General features: G+C 39.2%; 1 pseudogene; it reads right to left on the bottom strand.

The window, feature by feature from the left end:
- Positions 1-11,408: 11,408 nt before the first annotated feature.
- On the bottom strand, positions 11,409-13,146 carry LOC126952298 (chromatin assembly factor 1 subunit B-like; annotated as a pseudogene).
- Between the last annotated feature and the right edge of the window lie 4,312 nt (positions 13,147-17,458).

Below are 17,458 nucleotides of genomic sequence, written 5' to 3'. Positions count from 1 at the left end.
GCAAAGATTCTTTCTTTATTTGAAGGCAAATAACTATATCATGATATGTTATAGTGTCATTACTCTGGATCTGTTATTCCTGATACATGTTTTAATTGCAGAAAAAGTTTCTTCAGTTAAATCTTTAGATTTTTGTTACGTCCCATTATTTTGTTTTTCTTCTTTTGGAATGCTAATTTTGAGTATGTTTGATATCCTTCTATATCTATTATTTTTCTATTGTTCTTTAAAAATTTGTTTTATTTTATGTTTCTGATTTTTTGAGTGTCTATGCTCTATGTACCTTACTGTGTTTTCCACAAGGTTGATTCTTCTACGTCTTGATTGGAATAAAAGGAAAATATGTGCATTATTAGAAGCAGCGTACAAAGAGAGAGCAAAGGAAAGTAGCTCAGACCCAAGGAAGATAAAATTAAGTTAAGGATGATGGAGTATGGGAATGCAGCAGGAATCATGAGAATCCTAATTCGTAATGCTAATCTCTTCCTACCTTCTTGTCATAACCTTTGGAGTAACTCTGCCAACCTTCCCGGGGACCCACAAACAATGCTGAAATCTCAGGATTGTCTTTCTTTAAAGAGAATATGCCCAAGGAAAGGAACCATATAAGCTGAGATGTTAGGCCAAAATTACCATTATAATTTAGACTCACTTTCTTAGAGGTTGTAATAGAACGTGATAATTTTCAAAGTGAAAATGAAAAGGAGTAGGAGATCATATTTTGTTTTTGGATATACCTACCATTCTTTTTATCTTTAGGAATTATATAAGGATAGAACATTCCTTCAGGGAGAATGAGAAAGACAGTAATAAGAATGGAGTCTATACATGTAATTCATGTATACATATCTTCTTTAGAGATGAAAGAAGAAAATATTTATAGCATCATTAAGCTAAACCAAGGATATAATTTAAAACCCTCACACACTTATCGCTCAAGTGAGTCTGTTTATTGTTAGAGTGATGACCCAGGAGGCGGGGCCATGTGGACAGAGATTAAACCATGCACCACATTTCTTTACATAGCAGGGAACTAGGAGAACTCATATATCACTTCAAGTTATCTGAAAGTCGTTTGAGGTAAACCAGTGAAAATGGTTTTACATTTGAAATAATCAATATTGACATACTTATAATTGCCCATGATTCAGGGTATTTATAAATAATGGTTCTTATTATGCAATAAGATTGAGATGGCCGAAAGCAAAACCATTTCATCATAAGTGACATAAATTTCAACTAGTCTTTCCAAAAAAATCTTATATTTTTAACATGGATTTCAAAGTTCATCATTCCCAGTCTAAATATTTTCTGTTCTCTGAGAGCATTTCTGTATACAGTCCTTTATTGCTCCTTTGCTTCTTTATTTGTTTGACAAATATTCATTGAGGGCCTACTGTATGTAATGTTGTGGGGCCAAATTAAATAAAGGCCTTGTTCACATGAAATTTATATTCCATTGTGAGAGATAGAACAAGGAGCCAGCCAGCCAACCATCTGATGTCAGCTTTGTACTAAGAATAACAAGCCTGGATAGAAACAGAGCTATGGGAGAGGGGTTTTGTCTCAGATAACATGGTCAGAGAACATTTCTCTGAGGGAATGAGCAAAGTCTTAAATGAGAATAGCTGGGAAAGTGTGTTCCTGGCAGAGGGAACCCTAAGTTCAAATCCCTACATGTGGGAACATACTAGATACTCTGGGTATAGCCAGTAGGCTGCACAGGCTAAGAAAGCAAGTGCCATCAGAGAGTTGAAGAGGTTGAAGAAGGTCATATAAGAAGGTCATGGGTCATATAAGATCTTGCAGGCCATGACAAGTGCTGTGAATTTTATTCTATGGAGATAATGGATTTATATCTATAAAAAGACACTGAGAGGTTCTGAGCAGAAGAGTGACATGACATAATTCACATTCCAAGGACGGTAGAGATAAGAGGTGGTGACCATTGTTCAGATACAGGTCATGTTTTGAAGATTACAGACAATAGGATATACTGTTAGATTAAATGTATGAGAGAAAGAGAATAGTCAAGGACAATTCCAGTTTTCAGCCTAAGTGCATGGTTGAATTTGGGAACCATTCACTGAGAAGCAGAAGATGGAAGAAGGGGTTGGATGACAGAGCTTGAACGAGTTCAGTTATGACACGTTAAAGTGAGATACCTATTAGATACCAAGCAGGAGAGGTTGAGTAGACAGTTTGATGTCAAGGAATTCAGTGGAGGGTTCAAGGCTGGAGATAATAATCTGGGAATTTATTCATTTACAGGCTATCTAAAGCCATGGGATTAGACAAGGTCATGTGAGATGTGAGCTTAGATAAAAGAAGATAACGTACAAGGATTGAATCCTGAGATATGACAACACTTAGAGTTAGGGAGAAGAGGTGAGTCCCACATCAAAGACAGGAGAGGAAGAAAACCAGGAGGATGGCACCAGAGAAACTAAAGGAGAAAAAAGTTTTAAGAAGATCAGAGCAGCTTTTAAAAGTCTGAAGAGTTGAAAAGTGCGTAATTGCACTACGGTTATAAAAGATGGTATTATTAGACGAAGCTATGTGAACGTACATAGGAGCCCTCTGAACTATATTTGCAACTTCTGTGAGTCTAAAAGTATTTCAAAGCAGACATTAAAAGAATAGTTAAAAGCAGTTTTAAGAAAAGGAGCAAACAAATGCTGCTGAGAAGTCAGTGAAGAAGAGGACTTGGAGTTCAGTGTTTAATTTGGCAACATGGAGCTCATTCATTAATGACCTTGCTAAGGGCAATCTCATGGAGTAGTGAGAACAAATGTTTGATATGTGTTTTCAAGAGAATGGGAAATGAGCATGTCAAGATAGTGAATATAGACCATTTTTTGGAGGATTTTTACTATAAGAGAGAACAGATAAATATGCAGTACATAGAGGAGCAAATAGGGCCAGGGAGCATTTTAAAACATAGTTAAAAGTTTAAATTCCGGTTGCTTAAGTCTGTATATTTCACTAACCACTTTTTTTTTATTGTAATCTATTAAATCATTTAATTCTATATCAGCTGATAATGGAACTTTCTTTTGCCATTCATGAGTTTTCTTCTATTCCCTCTAAATTATCATTTAATTAGTTTCTATAAATTTAATTCCCTGGGTTTTATCCTGTTATCTATCACTTTTGAGGTAGTTTGCATCATTCAAAGTATTCATCTGGTGCTATCTTCCATGAGCTATTTTCTGTCCAAGGAAATATATAACTAACTCTTCTCAGCAATTTTAGAACTCCAAGAACATTCTCACCTTTGCATAGACATGAGATTCAGATTTGTGTGCTTGTGTGTGTGTTTAGCAGTTAATCAACAAAGTTCATTTAGGAGCCGTTGTGGAAGGAATATGCTCTGGGTGTTGTGAGGATACAGAAGGATGGAGCATTTGAAGGGCCATGTGAATTTCATGACTAAAGAAGCCTGAGCATTCTGGCTAGCTGTGGTTACGGTTCAGCTTAATGGGCTGACTCATTTCTGTGGCTGCTTTATAATTTTGTATCTCAAAAGGGCCACCGTTCCTAAATACCTCCTGTCTTCTTCAGCATTTCCTGCCAACACTTGTAACTAAAATCAAATAGTCATGGCACAGCCGTGCTTTTTAACTGACAGTGTGCACACCAATTACCTAAGTGTAGAGCGGGAAGATGCACAGAGACTTCCCCGTCTCTCAATTGCTTGTCAGAAAGATCCAGCAACAACAAAAGGCAAAACATCCTGTTTCACAAAGCACATTAAACAGAGCAAACAGCCTTCTAACTCAATGGTTTAATTACAATATAGGGCATTGTGGCAAACCATGCTTAGCCTTTCAAACCACTCGTGTGTTTCTCAATAAAAAGGAAAGCTCACCCAAAACCCTCACAAAGCTTCTCACACCCTGAGAAACCAATGGCGTCAGAGAACACTGTTCCGTTGGTTTTCTTCTTCAGTTCCCAAACTATCTCAGCTTAGGGGAGTTAACTCAAACGTGAGCAATTCACATACATTTTTTTTCCTCTGTCTTCTAGCCAGCCTGACTGTCTGTCCTAACTTCATGCATCCTACTCCCTTCGCTTTATTTAGAGTCTTTTGTGCAGGGAGCTTTAGGTAGAAGTTTTGAACTAATCATCTCATCAGTTCAAGCCTCATTAGCATCATCGGTCCAATCAAGGCCTCTATAAGTCATGATTTATTTTTCTTTTTCCCCTCCACAAGCAGTCACTCTAGAGTACTTAATATGTCTCCTAATATGTATACAAATTTTAAGAATATTTTGTGTATGTATGTGTTTTAAAAAAATTATTACAATAGCTTTTGGAGAACAGATGGTGTTTGTTTAACATGGATAAGTTCTTTAGTGGTGATTTGTAAGATTTTGGTTTCCCCATCACCCAAGCAGTGTATACTATACCAAATTTGTAGTCTTTTATCCCTCAGCCCCCTCCTACACTTCCCCACTGAGTCTCTAGAGTCCATTGTATCATACATATGCCTTTGCATCATCATAGCTTAGCTCCCATTTATGAGTGAGAACATATGATGTTTGGTTTTCTATTCCTGAGTTACTTCATTTGGAATAATGGTCTCCCAACTCCATCCAGGTTGCTGTAAATGCCATTATTTCATTCTTTTTTATGTCTGTGTAATATTCCATGGTATATATATGTGTGTGTGTGAATATATATATATGTATGTGTGTATGTGTGAATATATATTCTCTCACATTTTATATATATATATATTCTCTATATATATGTCACATTTTCTTTATCAACTTGTTGATTGTTGGGCATTTAGGCTGATTTCATATTTTTGCAATTGCAAATCATGTTGCTATAAACATACATGTGCAAGTGTCTTTTTCATATGACTTCTTTTCCTCTGGGTAGATACACAGTAGTGAGATTGCTGATCAAATAGTAGTTCTACCTTTAGTTCTTTAAGGAATTTCCATACTGTTTTCCATAGTGGTTGTACTAGTTTACATTTCCACCAGCAGTGTAAAAGTGTACCTTTTCACCACATTCACTCCAACACCTATTTTTTTTTTTATTTTTTAATTATGGCCATTCTTGTGGGAGTAAGGTGGTATCACATTGTGGTTTTGATTTGCATTTCCCTGATCATTAGTGATGGTGACCATTTTTTCATACATTTGTTGGTCACTTGTGTATCTTCTTTGGGAATTTTCTATTCATATCCTGAGCCCACTTTTTGACAGGATTATTTGGTTTTTCTCCCTGATTTGTTTGAGTTCCTTGTAGATTCTGGAAATTAGTCCTTTGTCAGATGCATAGTTTGTGAATATTTTCTCCCACTCTGTGGGTTGTCTGTTTACTAGGCTGATTATTTCTTTTGCTGTGCAGAGGCTTTTTAGTTTAATTAAGTCCCATCTATTTATCTTTGTTTTTGTTAAATTTGCTTTTGGGTTCTTGGTCATTAACTCTTTGCCCAAGCCAATGTCTACAAGAGTTTTTCCAATGTTATCTTCTAGAATTTTTAGGATTTCAGGTCTTAGATTTAAGTCTTTGATCCATCTTGGGTTGATTTTTATATAAAGTGAGAGACCAGATCCAATTTCATTCTCCTACATGTGGTTTGTCAGTTACCCCAGCACCATTTGTTGAATAGGGTATCCTTTCTCCACTTTATGTTTTTGTTTGCTTTGTCGAAAATCAATTGGCTATAAGTATTTGACTTTATTTCTGGGTTCTCTATTCTGTTCCATTGCTCTACATGCCTATTTTTATACCACTACCATGCTGTTTTGTTAACTACAGCCTTGTAGTATAGTTTGAAGTCAGATAATACGATGCCTCCAGATTTGTTCTTTTTGCATAGTCTTGCTTTGTCTATGCAGGCTCTTTTTTTGTTCCATATGAATTGTAGGATTGTTTTTTCTAGTTTTGTAAGAATGATAATGGTATTTTGATGAGAATTGCATTGAATTTATAGATTGGTTTTGGGAGTATGTTCATTTTCACAATATTGATTCTACCTATCCATGAGCATGGGATGTTTCCATTTGTGTTGCCTGTGATTTCTTTCAGCAGTGTTTTGTAGTTTTCCTTGTAGAGATTTTTCACCTCCTTGGTTAGGTGTATTCCTAAGTATTGTATTGTATTGTATTGTATTGTATTGTATTGTATTGTATTGTATTGTATTGTATTGTATTGCAGCTGTTGTAAAGGGGGTTGAGTTCTTGACTTGATTCTCAGCTTGGTCACTGTTGGTGTATAGCAGTGCTTCTGGTTTGTGTACATTGATTTTGTATGCTGAAACTTTACTGAATTCATTTATCATATCTAGGAGCTTTTTGGATGAGTCTTTAGGGTTTTTAGGTATAAGTTATATCATCAATGAACAGTGACAATCTGACTTCCTCTTTTTGTATCAGGGTAGTACTGGCTTCATAGAATGATTTGGGGGGATTCCCTTTTACTCTATCTTTTGGAATAGTTTTGGTAGAATTGGTACCAATTCTTCTTTGAGTGTCTGATAGAATTCAGCTGTGAATTCATCTGGTGCTGGACTCTTTTTTTGGCTGGCAATTTTTTCATTACTCTTTCAGTCTCTTGTTATTGGTGTGTTCAGAATTTCTGTCTCTTCTTGGTTTAATCTAGGAAGGTTGTATATTTCCAGGAATTTATCTATTTCCTCTAGGTTTTCTAGTTTGCGTGCATGAAGATGTTCATAGTAGCCTTGAATGATGCTTTATATTTCTGTGGTATCAGTTATAATATCTCCCATTTCATTTCTAATTGAGCTTATTTGGATCTTCTCTCTTCTTTTCTTGGTTAATCTTGCTAATGGTCTATCAATTTTGCTTATCTTTTCAAACAACCAGCTTTTTGCTTCATTTATCTTTTGCATTTTTTTGTTTCAATTTCATTTAGTTTTGCTCTTATCTTTGTTTTTTCTTTTCTTCCTCTGTGTTTGGGTTTGGTTTGTCCTTGTTTCTCTAGTTCCTTGTGAGCTTAGATTGTCTATTTGTGCTCTTCGAGATTCTTTGATGTAGGCACTAAATGCTATGAACTTTCCTCTGAACAGCACTTTTGCTGTATCCCAGAGGTTTCACTATTATCATTCATTTCCAAGAATTTTTTGATTTCCATCTTGATTTCATTGTTGAACCAAAGATCATTCTGGAGCAGATTATTTAATTTCCATGTATTTCTATAGTTTTGAGGGTTCCTTTTGGAGTTAATTTCCAATTTTATTTCCCTGTAGTCTAAGAGACTACTTGATTAATTTCAATTTTCTTAAATTTATTGAGACTTGTTTTGCAGCCTATCATATGGTCCATCTTGGAGAATGTTCCATGTGCTGATGAAAAGAATGTATATTCTGCAGTTGTTGAGTAGAATGTTCTGTAAATAATTGTTAAGCTAATCTGTTCTAGGGTATAGTTTAAATCAATTGTTTCTTTGTTGACTTTCTGTTTTGATGACCTGTCTAGTGCTGTCAGTGGAGTATTGAAGTCCCCCACTATTATTGTGTTGCCATCTATCTTATTTCTTAGGTGTAGTGGTAATTGCTTTATAAATTTGAGAGCTCTGGTGTTAGGTGCATATGTATTTAGGATTGTGATATCTTCCTGTTGGACTAATCCTTTTATCATTATTTAATGTCCCTCTTTGTCTTTTTTAACTGTTGCTGCTTTAAAATCTGTTTTGTCTGATGTAAGAATAGCTACCCCTGCTTGCTTTTGATTTCCATTTGCATAGAATGTATCTTTTCACCCCTTTACCTTAAGTTTATGTGAGTCCTTATTTGTTAGAAGAATCTCTTGAAGACAACAGATACTTGGTTGGTGGACTTTTATGCATTCTGCCATTCTGTATCTTTTAAGTGGGGCATTTAGGCAATTGACATTCAATGTAAATGGAGATGTGAGGTACTATTCTATTCATCATGCTCGTTGTTGGCTGAATACTGGTTTCCCCCATCCCCCACTTTTGTTATTGTTTTATAGGCCCTGTGACATTTATACTTTAAGGAGGTTCTATTTTGGTGTATGTTGAGGTTTTGTTTCAAGATTATAACTCCTTTTTGCATTTCTTGTAGTGCTGGCTTGATAAGGGCAAATTCTCTCAGCATTTGTTTGTCTGAAGAAGACTGTATCTCCCTTTCATTTATGAAGTTTAGTTTTACTGGATACAAAATTATTGGCTGATAATTATTTTGTTTAAGGAGGCTAAAGATAAGACCCTAATCCTTTCTGGTTTATAGGGTTTCTGCTGAGAAAACTGCTGTTAATCTGATAGATTTTCTTTTATAGTTTACCTGATGCTTTTGCCTCACAGCTCTTCAGATTCTTTCCTTTGTCTTGACTTTAGATAACCTGATGACTATGTGCCTAGGTGATGATCTTTTTGTGATGAATTTCCCAGATGTTCTTTAAGCTTCTTATATTTGGATGTCTGGATGTGTAGCAAGACGAGGGAAGTTTTGCTTGATTATTGCTGCAAATAAGTTTTCTGAACTTTTAAATTTCTCTTCTTCCTCAGGAACACCAATCATTCTTAGGTTTGGTTGTGTAACATAATCCCAAATTTCTTGGAGGCTTTGTTTATTTATTTATTTTTTATTCTTTACTCTTTGTCTTTGTCAGATGGGGTTAATTTGAAAGCCTTGTCTTTGAGCTCTGAAGTTCTTTCTTTTACTTGTGTGATTCTATTATTGAAACTTTCCAGTATATTTTGTATTTCTTTAAGTTTATTATTTCCAGCAGGTATGATTGTCTTTTCTTTATGATACCTATTTCTCAGGATATGGATTCACCATATCCTGTAACATTTTCTAAATTTCTTTAAGTTAGTTTTTACCTTTCTCTGGCACCTCCTTGAGTAGCTTAATAATCAACCTTCTGAATTCTTTGTCTGGCAATTCAGAGATTTCTTCTTGGTTTATATCCATTGCCAGGGAGCTAGTATGATCTTTTGGGGGTATTATAGAACCATGTTTTGTCATGTTACCATAAATACTTTTCTGGTTCCTTCTCATTTGGGTAGACTGTTTTAGTAGAAAGATTTGGAACTCAAGGGCTATTCAGATTCTTTCATCCCACGAGGTGATCACTTTTGTGCTACTCTCCCACTTCCCCTGGGGATGGGGCCTCCTGAGAGCCAGACTGCAGTGATTGCTATTTCCCTTCTGGGTCTAGCCATCCAGCTGGGCTACCAGGTCCTGGGCTGGTGCAGGGGAATGTCTGCAAAGAATCCAGTGATGTGATCTGTCTTCAGATCTTCCAGCCATGGATACCAGCACCTGCTCCAGTGGAGGTGGCAGGAAAGTAAAGTAGACTCTGTAGGAGTCCTTGATTATAGTTTTGTTTATTGCACTGGTTTTCTTGAATGCTGGTTATGCTAGCAATGAAGTTGTCATGTGGACAGACTCAAGACCTCTGGTTAGCCAGGGTGTTGCAGGCAGTGGAAGTAGCTGTTGTTTTCTCCTTCTTTGGAGCAGGGTTGTTCTGTTATGAATTGCTGTAATGGCTTGAGTTCGTTGGCCTCCAGCCAGGAGGTGGCACTTTCAAGAGAGCACTAGCTGGAGTAGTTGAAGGCTGATATAAGCTTGCCCTACCTTGGCCAGAAGAAGCACTCAAGTTTTGCAGGCAATGGATGGGGCCATAGAGCTTCCAAGACTTTATGTCTTTTGTCTTCAGCTACCAGGGTGGGTAGAGAAAAACCATCAGACTGGGGCAGGGTTAGTTGGGTCTGAATTCAGAATCTCCTTGGGCAGGGCTTGCCACAGTCACTGTTTGTGGCCAAGGATGGGAGGTGTTTCTCTAGCCAATAGAGTTATGTTCATAGTGGGATTGTGGTTGCCTCTGCTGCATCTTACAGGTCACCAGGGAAGTTGGGGGAAACCAGCAGTGACAGGCCTCACCTAGCTCCCACACAGCCAGCAAAGGCCAGTCTCACTCCTGCCATACCCCACCAACATCCCAAAGTTTATATCCAGGCAGTGGGTCATCGGGGGTGAGATCTTGCCCCAGGCTACAAACCTCCCCGCTGAGAAAGCAAACAGTCTCAGGCCTTGCCCCTTCCTGCATGCCTGCCTACACCATGCACTGTGGCTTCTGCACTTGTATCTGCACTTTCCATTTGCAGTACCCCTGCCCTCGATCTGCTTAGGTAAATTCAAGCTCAGTCAAAATTATTACAAAGTTCAGCTAGAATCTTCCTTCATCCTGTGGCCCCTCCCCAATTCCACTGGCTGCTGTTGCTGTCCCCAAGGACTACTGTGAGATAAAGCCAGGAATGGTTTCCCTGGGCTTGAGCTGGGGACCGGCAGTGCCTACAGGACTTATCCTGCTGCTGCTTCTACTTTTATATTTTGCCCAACTCAAAATCCATTTCAATTATAGGTAAGGTTAAATCCTGCTGTGATCTGGATTTGCAGGTTCCCCAGTGGGGATGTGTGTTCAGAGGCAGACGTTTCCCTTCTCACACTCGGGGAACTCACAATTTTTTGGCCGTCTCACAGAGTTTATAGCAGCAAACCACTTCTTTCCGTATACGTATATGTTAATATTGAGTGTCAACCTGATTGGATTCAAGGATCCAAAGTATTGATCCTGGGTGTGTCTGCGAGGGTGTTGCTAAAGGAGATTAACATTTGAGTCAGTGGGCTGGGAAAGGCAGACCCACCCTTAATCTGGATGAGCACCATCTAATCAGCTGCCAACATGGCTAGAATATAAAGTAGGCAGAAAAACGTGAAAAGACGAGACTGGCCTAGCCTCCCAGCCTACATCTTTCTCCCGTACTGGATGCTTCCTGCCCTCGAACATCGGACTCCATGTGGTTCAGTTTTGGGACTCAGACTGTCTTCCTTGATCCTCAGCTTGCAGATGGCCTATTGTGAGACCTTTTCATCATGTGAGTTAATACTTAATAAACTCCCTTTGATATCATATCTGTCTATCCTATTAGTTCTGTCCCTCTAGAGAACCCTACAATGTATGTGTGTTTATTTATTTTATTTTTTAACCTTCCAAAGTTTAATCAATCAACTCCTTAGAAGCAAAATCTAACAATTACTCCAAATACTCTAAAATTCAACAGAGTAAAATCTCAAATTACTTTCTCATCTTCCTAATTCTAACTTTAAAAGGAGTCCCTCCATGAAGTGTCTGTACTTTCACGAGGATGTCAGGGAGGACTCGTTGATTTTCACACTGGATAATGTTAAACTGCTCCAGTTTCAGAGACTCATGAAAAAGAGGATTCAGTATGTTAAAACGTTCACATCCCCAAGTTAAAAATGGATACTGAATAAGACAGCATCCATATTTCTGGAGAAAAATCAGTACACATGTCACTTCTGTTACAGAAATCCATTTACAGCATCTGTCCCGCTCCGTGGAAGCGACCGGTCTCAGGCATCTCCAGCCTCACCACCTCATTGCACACATGAGAGGCTTGGAAGGCTTTGAGCAGAAGCCAAGGTCCCATCAAGGGTCCAGACTTTCAGTGCCCCCTTTGTTTTCATTGCGTCTGGGCTGCTTTAGCTCTGAGGGACTGCCCTGAGCGTCTCTTACTAAATTCTTCTGCAGAAGGGGTGGAAATTACATTGATTGGTACAGACTTTGGTGGAGTGTCTGTCTCTAAGGGTATTAAGTTTGTTCTCTAGGGTGTTGTCTTGCTCCAGGCTTGCAATGTGTACAGAGTGACCCTCTGGGATGGGTGAGCTTTGGTGTTTTAACTACTGGGTGGCAGGATCTTCTCCTCTGAAGGCCTCAGCAAGGAGCTTTTGACAGCAGAATGATAGAGAGAGGGTCCCTGATGGCTGCTGGGGCTGGGGCCTGTCTGGCCTGAGGTGGGGTCGAGCAGGAGTTGCTGGGGTCTTGGGTTCTGCTGGCAGTTGTTCCCTCTACTGGTCTGGATCCTGGCAAAGACCCTCGGTGTTTCTGACTCTTGGTTTTCTTTGCTGTGTCAGGAGTTCTCATGCTCAAAACAGACTTCTCTTTTAAAAGAATTCCAAGTTCGCCTTTCTCAAATGTCACAAATGAGCAGTAACTGTCTGTGGAAGAAATGGCCAGGAAGGCACCATCGCTAGACCATGAAATGTCACTGGAGGTGTGGTAATGTATATTAGACACGTAGCCAAAAGGGAAGGACTCCTGGGTGTCCAGAAGCACAAAGTCCTCCTAAGCCACAGCAAATACCAGGCAGTAGGGCAGACCCATCTGCTCCACACCTGTTTCCACCACCGGCCTCAGTTCAAAGTAGACCAGACAGCTGCCAACAGCAAGAGTGACTTTTCTAGGACCCAGAAAAGATGAGCGATGGGCCTTTTAAGATTCTTCCTGGAGAAAACGTAAGTAATGTTCATTACATTTTCACCAGATTCCACACATCCAACTGGTGTGAGGAGCAAAGACCCATCGGGAGTGAAACTCAGTCTACGGAAGAACAACTTCACGCTGTCATCGTGAAACGCCCAGTAGCTTCTTGCCTCTCCTTCAGCCCCTATTCCAGATAGCATCTTTGAAACATTAAAAGCCATACGCATCTTCTGTATACTGTATACCCGCAACACCCTGTCACAGCTCAGAGTAGCAACATATTGACTTAAATGGTCCCAGTTTACTCCTTGGACATAACTTTTATGTTATGTTAATCGATATTTTTTGTCCTTTATTGATGATCCTATAAACATCAATTGTCCCATATGATGGCTGTGCTATCCACAGAGGCAGAGGCCATTAAATTCCCATCAGTTGCCCAGCAAATATCATACACATCTTCTAAGGGGCCCCGCAGAGTCTTCACAATCGTCCAGTTCTTCTTGTTCAGCTGGGCCTGGTCCTCATCCTGAAAAGTGATCTGTTCCAGGTCCTTGTTATCATTCACCTTCTACAACAGGATGACAGCATCATCTCCTGCCAATGCTAAAATTTCCCCAGTTGGAGAAAAGTGCAGGACATTGATGGATTTGGTATGATGAGCAAGATTGGACAAAAATTCCACGATGGCATTTCCATCTGGTCCCTTTTCTACCTTCCAGATCCTGACAGCGGAATGCACACCTGCAGACACCAGTCTGTGCGTCCTCCCAGCAGTCCCATGCTGGAAGTCGAGGCTGTACACAGGCTCTTTGTCGTGCCAGGCTATTTCACAAGTGATTACTCTCATCCTCCTGAGTCTTAAAGGGGCAAAACTTTTCTCTGACACCATTCTGCAGGGACCTGGATGGTCAGTGGTGCCGTCACCTCCTGTGCAGGGCTGTGCTGCTTCCTGCGCGTGCCGCAGGCCCTGACCCCACATGGACAGGACCCATGTTTTTATTTTTATTTCTGTTTTTTGAGACAGAGTGTTCTGTCCCCCAGGTTGGAGTGCAGTGGCACAATCTCAGCTCACTGCAACCTCTAGCTACTGGGCTCAAGCAGTCCTCCCACCACAGCCTCCAGAGTAGCTGGAACTACAGACAGGTACCACAATGCCCAGCTAATTTTTGTAGAGGCAGGGCCTTGCTATGTTGCCCAGGCGGTTCTCGAACTCCTGGACTCAAGCAATCCTCCAACCTCAGTCTGCCAAAGTGCTAGGATTACAGGTGTGAGCTATTGCAACCAGTCATGTATGTGTTTTTAATAGGCAATAAATGGGGTGCTATCAATTTCATTCTGTAACTTTATTTTTAAAACTCATCATTCAATTTTTAAGATCTTCCCTCATATGCATATTCATCCAGTAATTCATTGCTTCTAACTGCTTCATGGTACTCCACAATGTGTAGCCATCATATTTGATTTCTCTATTCCTTTAGTAGTGAGCACTTAGGTTGCCTCCAACTCTTGCTACAGTGACATATTCTCATATATATCTCTTTACAGCATATGGGTAGGTCTCATTTTATTGAATGTCACTTTATTGTACTTTGCAGATACTGTGTTTTTCTCAAATTGAAGGTTTGTGGCAACCCCGTGTCAAGTAAGTCTATCAGTGCCATTTTTTTCAACAGCATGTACTCACTTTGCATCTCTGTGTCACAGTTTCATAATTCTTGCAATATATCAGATGTTTTCATTATTATTATACCTGTTGTAGTGATCTGTGATCAGTAATCTTTGATATTGCCATTGTAATTGTTTTGGTGCCATGAACTGTGCCCATAGAAGGCAGCAAACTTAATCTATAAATACGCTTACTTCACCAACTGGATGTCCCCTCAACTCTCAGGGCTCCCCTCAGGGCTCCCTATTACCTGAGACACAATAATATTGAAATTAAGTCAATTTATAACCCTACAATAGTATCTCACTCTTCAAGTGAAAGGAAGAGTCACACACCTCTCACTTTAAATCAAAAGCTAGAAATGAATAAGCTTAATGAGGAAGGTATGTTGAAAGCTGAAATAAGCCAAAACTAGGCCTCTTGCACCAAACAGATAGCTCAGCAGTTAGCCAAACAGTTAGTTGTGAATTCAAAGGAAAAAATTCTTCAAGGAAATGAAAAGTGCTGCTTCAGTGAACACATGAAGAATAAGAAAGAGAAACAGTTTTATTGCTGATATGGAGAAAGTTTGAGTGGTCTGCATAGAAAATCAAACCAGCCACAACACTCCCCTAGAGTGGAGAAGTTAAATGTCTGTCTTCAAAGATTCAAACAACAGGCTGACTCACTTTTTAGGGGCGAATGAAGCTAGTGACTTTAAGTTGAACCCAATACCCACATACCATTCAAAAAATCCTAGGGCTCTTAAGCATTATGCTAAATCTACTCTGCTTCTGTTCCATAAATGGAAGAACAAAGCCTGGCTGACAGCATATCTGTTAGCACCATGGTTTAGTGAATATTTTAAGTCCACTGTTAAGACCTACTCTTCAGAAAAAAATATTACTTTCCATAGATTACTACTTATTGACAGTGTACCTGGTTGTCTGAGAGCTCTGATGGAGATGTACAAGGAGATTAATGTTTTTTTCATCACAGCATTCATTCTCCAGCCCATGCATCCAGGAGTAATTTCAACTTCCAAGTCTTATTCTTTAAGGAATACATTTCCTAAAGCTATAGCTGCCATAGATAGTGATTCATCTGCTGCATCTGGGAAAAGTAAATTGAAACCATTCTGGAAGGAATTCACCATTCTAGATGTTATTGAGAACATTCATGATTCATGAGAGAAGGTCAAAATATCAATATTAACAAGAATTTGGAAGAAGTTGATTCCAACCCTCATGGATAACTTTGAGGAATTCAAGATGTCAGTGGAGGAAGTAACTGCAAATATGGAAACAGCAAGAGAGCTCAAATTAGAAGTGGAGGTCAGGCACGGTGGCTCACTCCTGTAATTTCAGAACTTTGGGAGGCCGAGGCAGATGGATCACCTGAGGTCAGGAGTTTGAGACCAACCTGACCAACATAGTGAAACCCCATCTCTACTAAAAATGCAAAAATTAGCTGGGTGTGATGGGGGGCACCTGTAATCTCAGCTACCCAGGAGGCTGAGGCAGGAGAATCACTCGAACCTGGGAGGCAGAGGTTTGCAGTGAGCTGAGATCACGCCATTGCACTCCAGCTTGGGCAACAAGAGTAAAGCTTCGTCTCAAAAAAAAAAAAAAAAAAAAAAAAAAAAGAAGTGGAGCTGGAAAATGTAACTGAATTACTACAATCTCATGATAAAACTTTAATGAACAAAGAGTAGTTTCTTGAGGTGGAATCTATTCCTGATGAAGATGCTGTAAACATTGTTGAAATGACAACAAAGGATCTAGAATATCTCATAAACTTAGTTCATAAAGCAGTGACAAGATATGAGAAGACTGACTTCAATTTTAAAAGTATTGTAGGTAAAATGCTAACAAACAGTATTTCATGTTACAGAGAAATCATTCAGGAAATTGAGAGTCAATCCATGCAGCAAACTTCATTGTTGTCTTATTTTAAGGAATGGCTGCAGCCACCCTACAATTCTGCAGTCACCACCCTGAAGAGTCTGTATCCATCAACATCGAGGCAAGACCTACCATGAAAAAGATTATAACTTGTTAAAGTCGAGATTATTATTAGCATTTTTAGCAATAAAATATTTTTGTACAAAGTCTGTACCTTGTTTTCTAGACATAATGACATTACACACTTCATAGACTACAGTAGAGTATAAACAAAACTTTTATATGCACTGGGAAATAAAAAAAGTTGAGTGACTTGTTTTATTGCAATATTCACTTTATTGTGGGAGCCTGGAAGCAAACCCACAATATCTCCAAGGTATGCCTGTAAATCCAGAAATGGAAAGATTAGGTCATATGGTAAATGCACACATTTTTCATATTAATGTTTTTATTGAAGCGTGACATAACAAATACAAAAGAGTGTATATAGAGTAAGCATACAACAGCATAGAGTGTGATGAGTTTTCACAAAGTGAACACACTTAGGTGACAACTACCCAAGATGACAAGCTCCCATTCACACCCCGTGCAGTTTTAGCCACCTCTTCTCCCCCAGACAACCTCTACCCTACTCCTAATACACAGTTTTAATTTCTCTCAGAAAGTTGAAATGTTTTTAAAGCAAAGTAGAGTATTATATTTTTTAAACTTGGAGGAAAAAAAAGAAATTTTACACCAAGACCGTGAATATTTTTTTTCCTGTTTTCTTTTAGAAGTTTTATTGTTTGACCTTTTGCATTTTGGTCATGATTCATCTCAATTCAATTTTCAATGTGGTAATGAGGTCAGGTCACCATCCATCCTTGGCCTGACTGTTAGCCTGGTGTATTCACCTGGGCCCCTTCTTTGGCAGGTCTTGAATTCCTGTTTTCATCTTCTAAAACTGCTGAAAACTCTGACGATTATCAGAGGCTTTCTACTTCTGTTTTTTTAGCTTCATACACTCCCAATTCAGCAAATGTCCTGAAAGGAATTCCTGCTGTGTGTTTCAGGCTCTTCATGTCTCTTTTGGAAATTCTCTAGTTTCGCCATCTCCAGATTCTCAGCTTCTCCCACGACCCAGAATAGGTGAATGACCTTCCGGTAGAGGCTGCTAGCTGCAGCTCACCTCTCTCCAATTCTACACTCTTCAGTCTCAGTCCCTACAGTTCTCTTTGCCTCAACAGCACATCACTGCCTTCAAACAGGTTATTTCTGCCTTGAACTTGGCCTTTCTTCTTTTGCTGGACAAGAGTGCCATTCTGCACAGTTACTCCATATGGCCTGGCACAATACACTTTTCATGGTTTTTGATTTAACCCCCAAATGACTGGGAGAGGTGGGTGCAGTGTTCTTCTCTTTACAGAAGAGGGTTTTGAACACAGGCTTGTTTACATCCAAATCATACACTATTTTCACAAGACTATTTACGATTGCTATCAGGATGGCTCAACTGGAACCTGGCCTCTCCCTAAGTCATCAACTCCTCTTATGAGCTATAGCCTCACAATGTTGCTTGGTTTTAGCATCCCATCTCATGACCCTCAGTCACAAGGAAAGCCATTGCAGGT

Source organism: Macaca thibetana, chromosome 4, assembly GCF_024542745.1.
Source record: "Macaca thibetana thibetana isolate TM-01 chromosome 4, ASM2454274v1, whole genome shotgun sequence".
In the NCBI taxonomy this organism is placed as follows: domain Eukaryota; kingdom Metazoa; phylum Chordata; class Mammalia; order Primates; family Cercopithecidae; genus Macaca; species Macaca thibetana.
The sequence above is the reverse complement of the archived record's forward strand: the minus strand, read 5'-3'. Positions and strand labels throughout refer to the sequence as shown.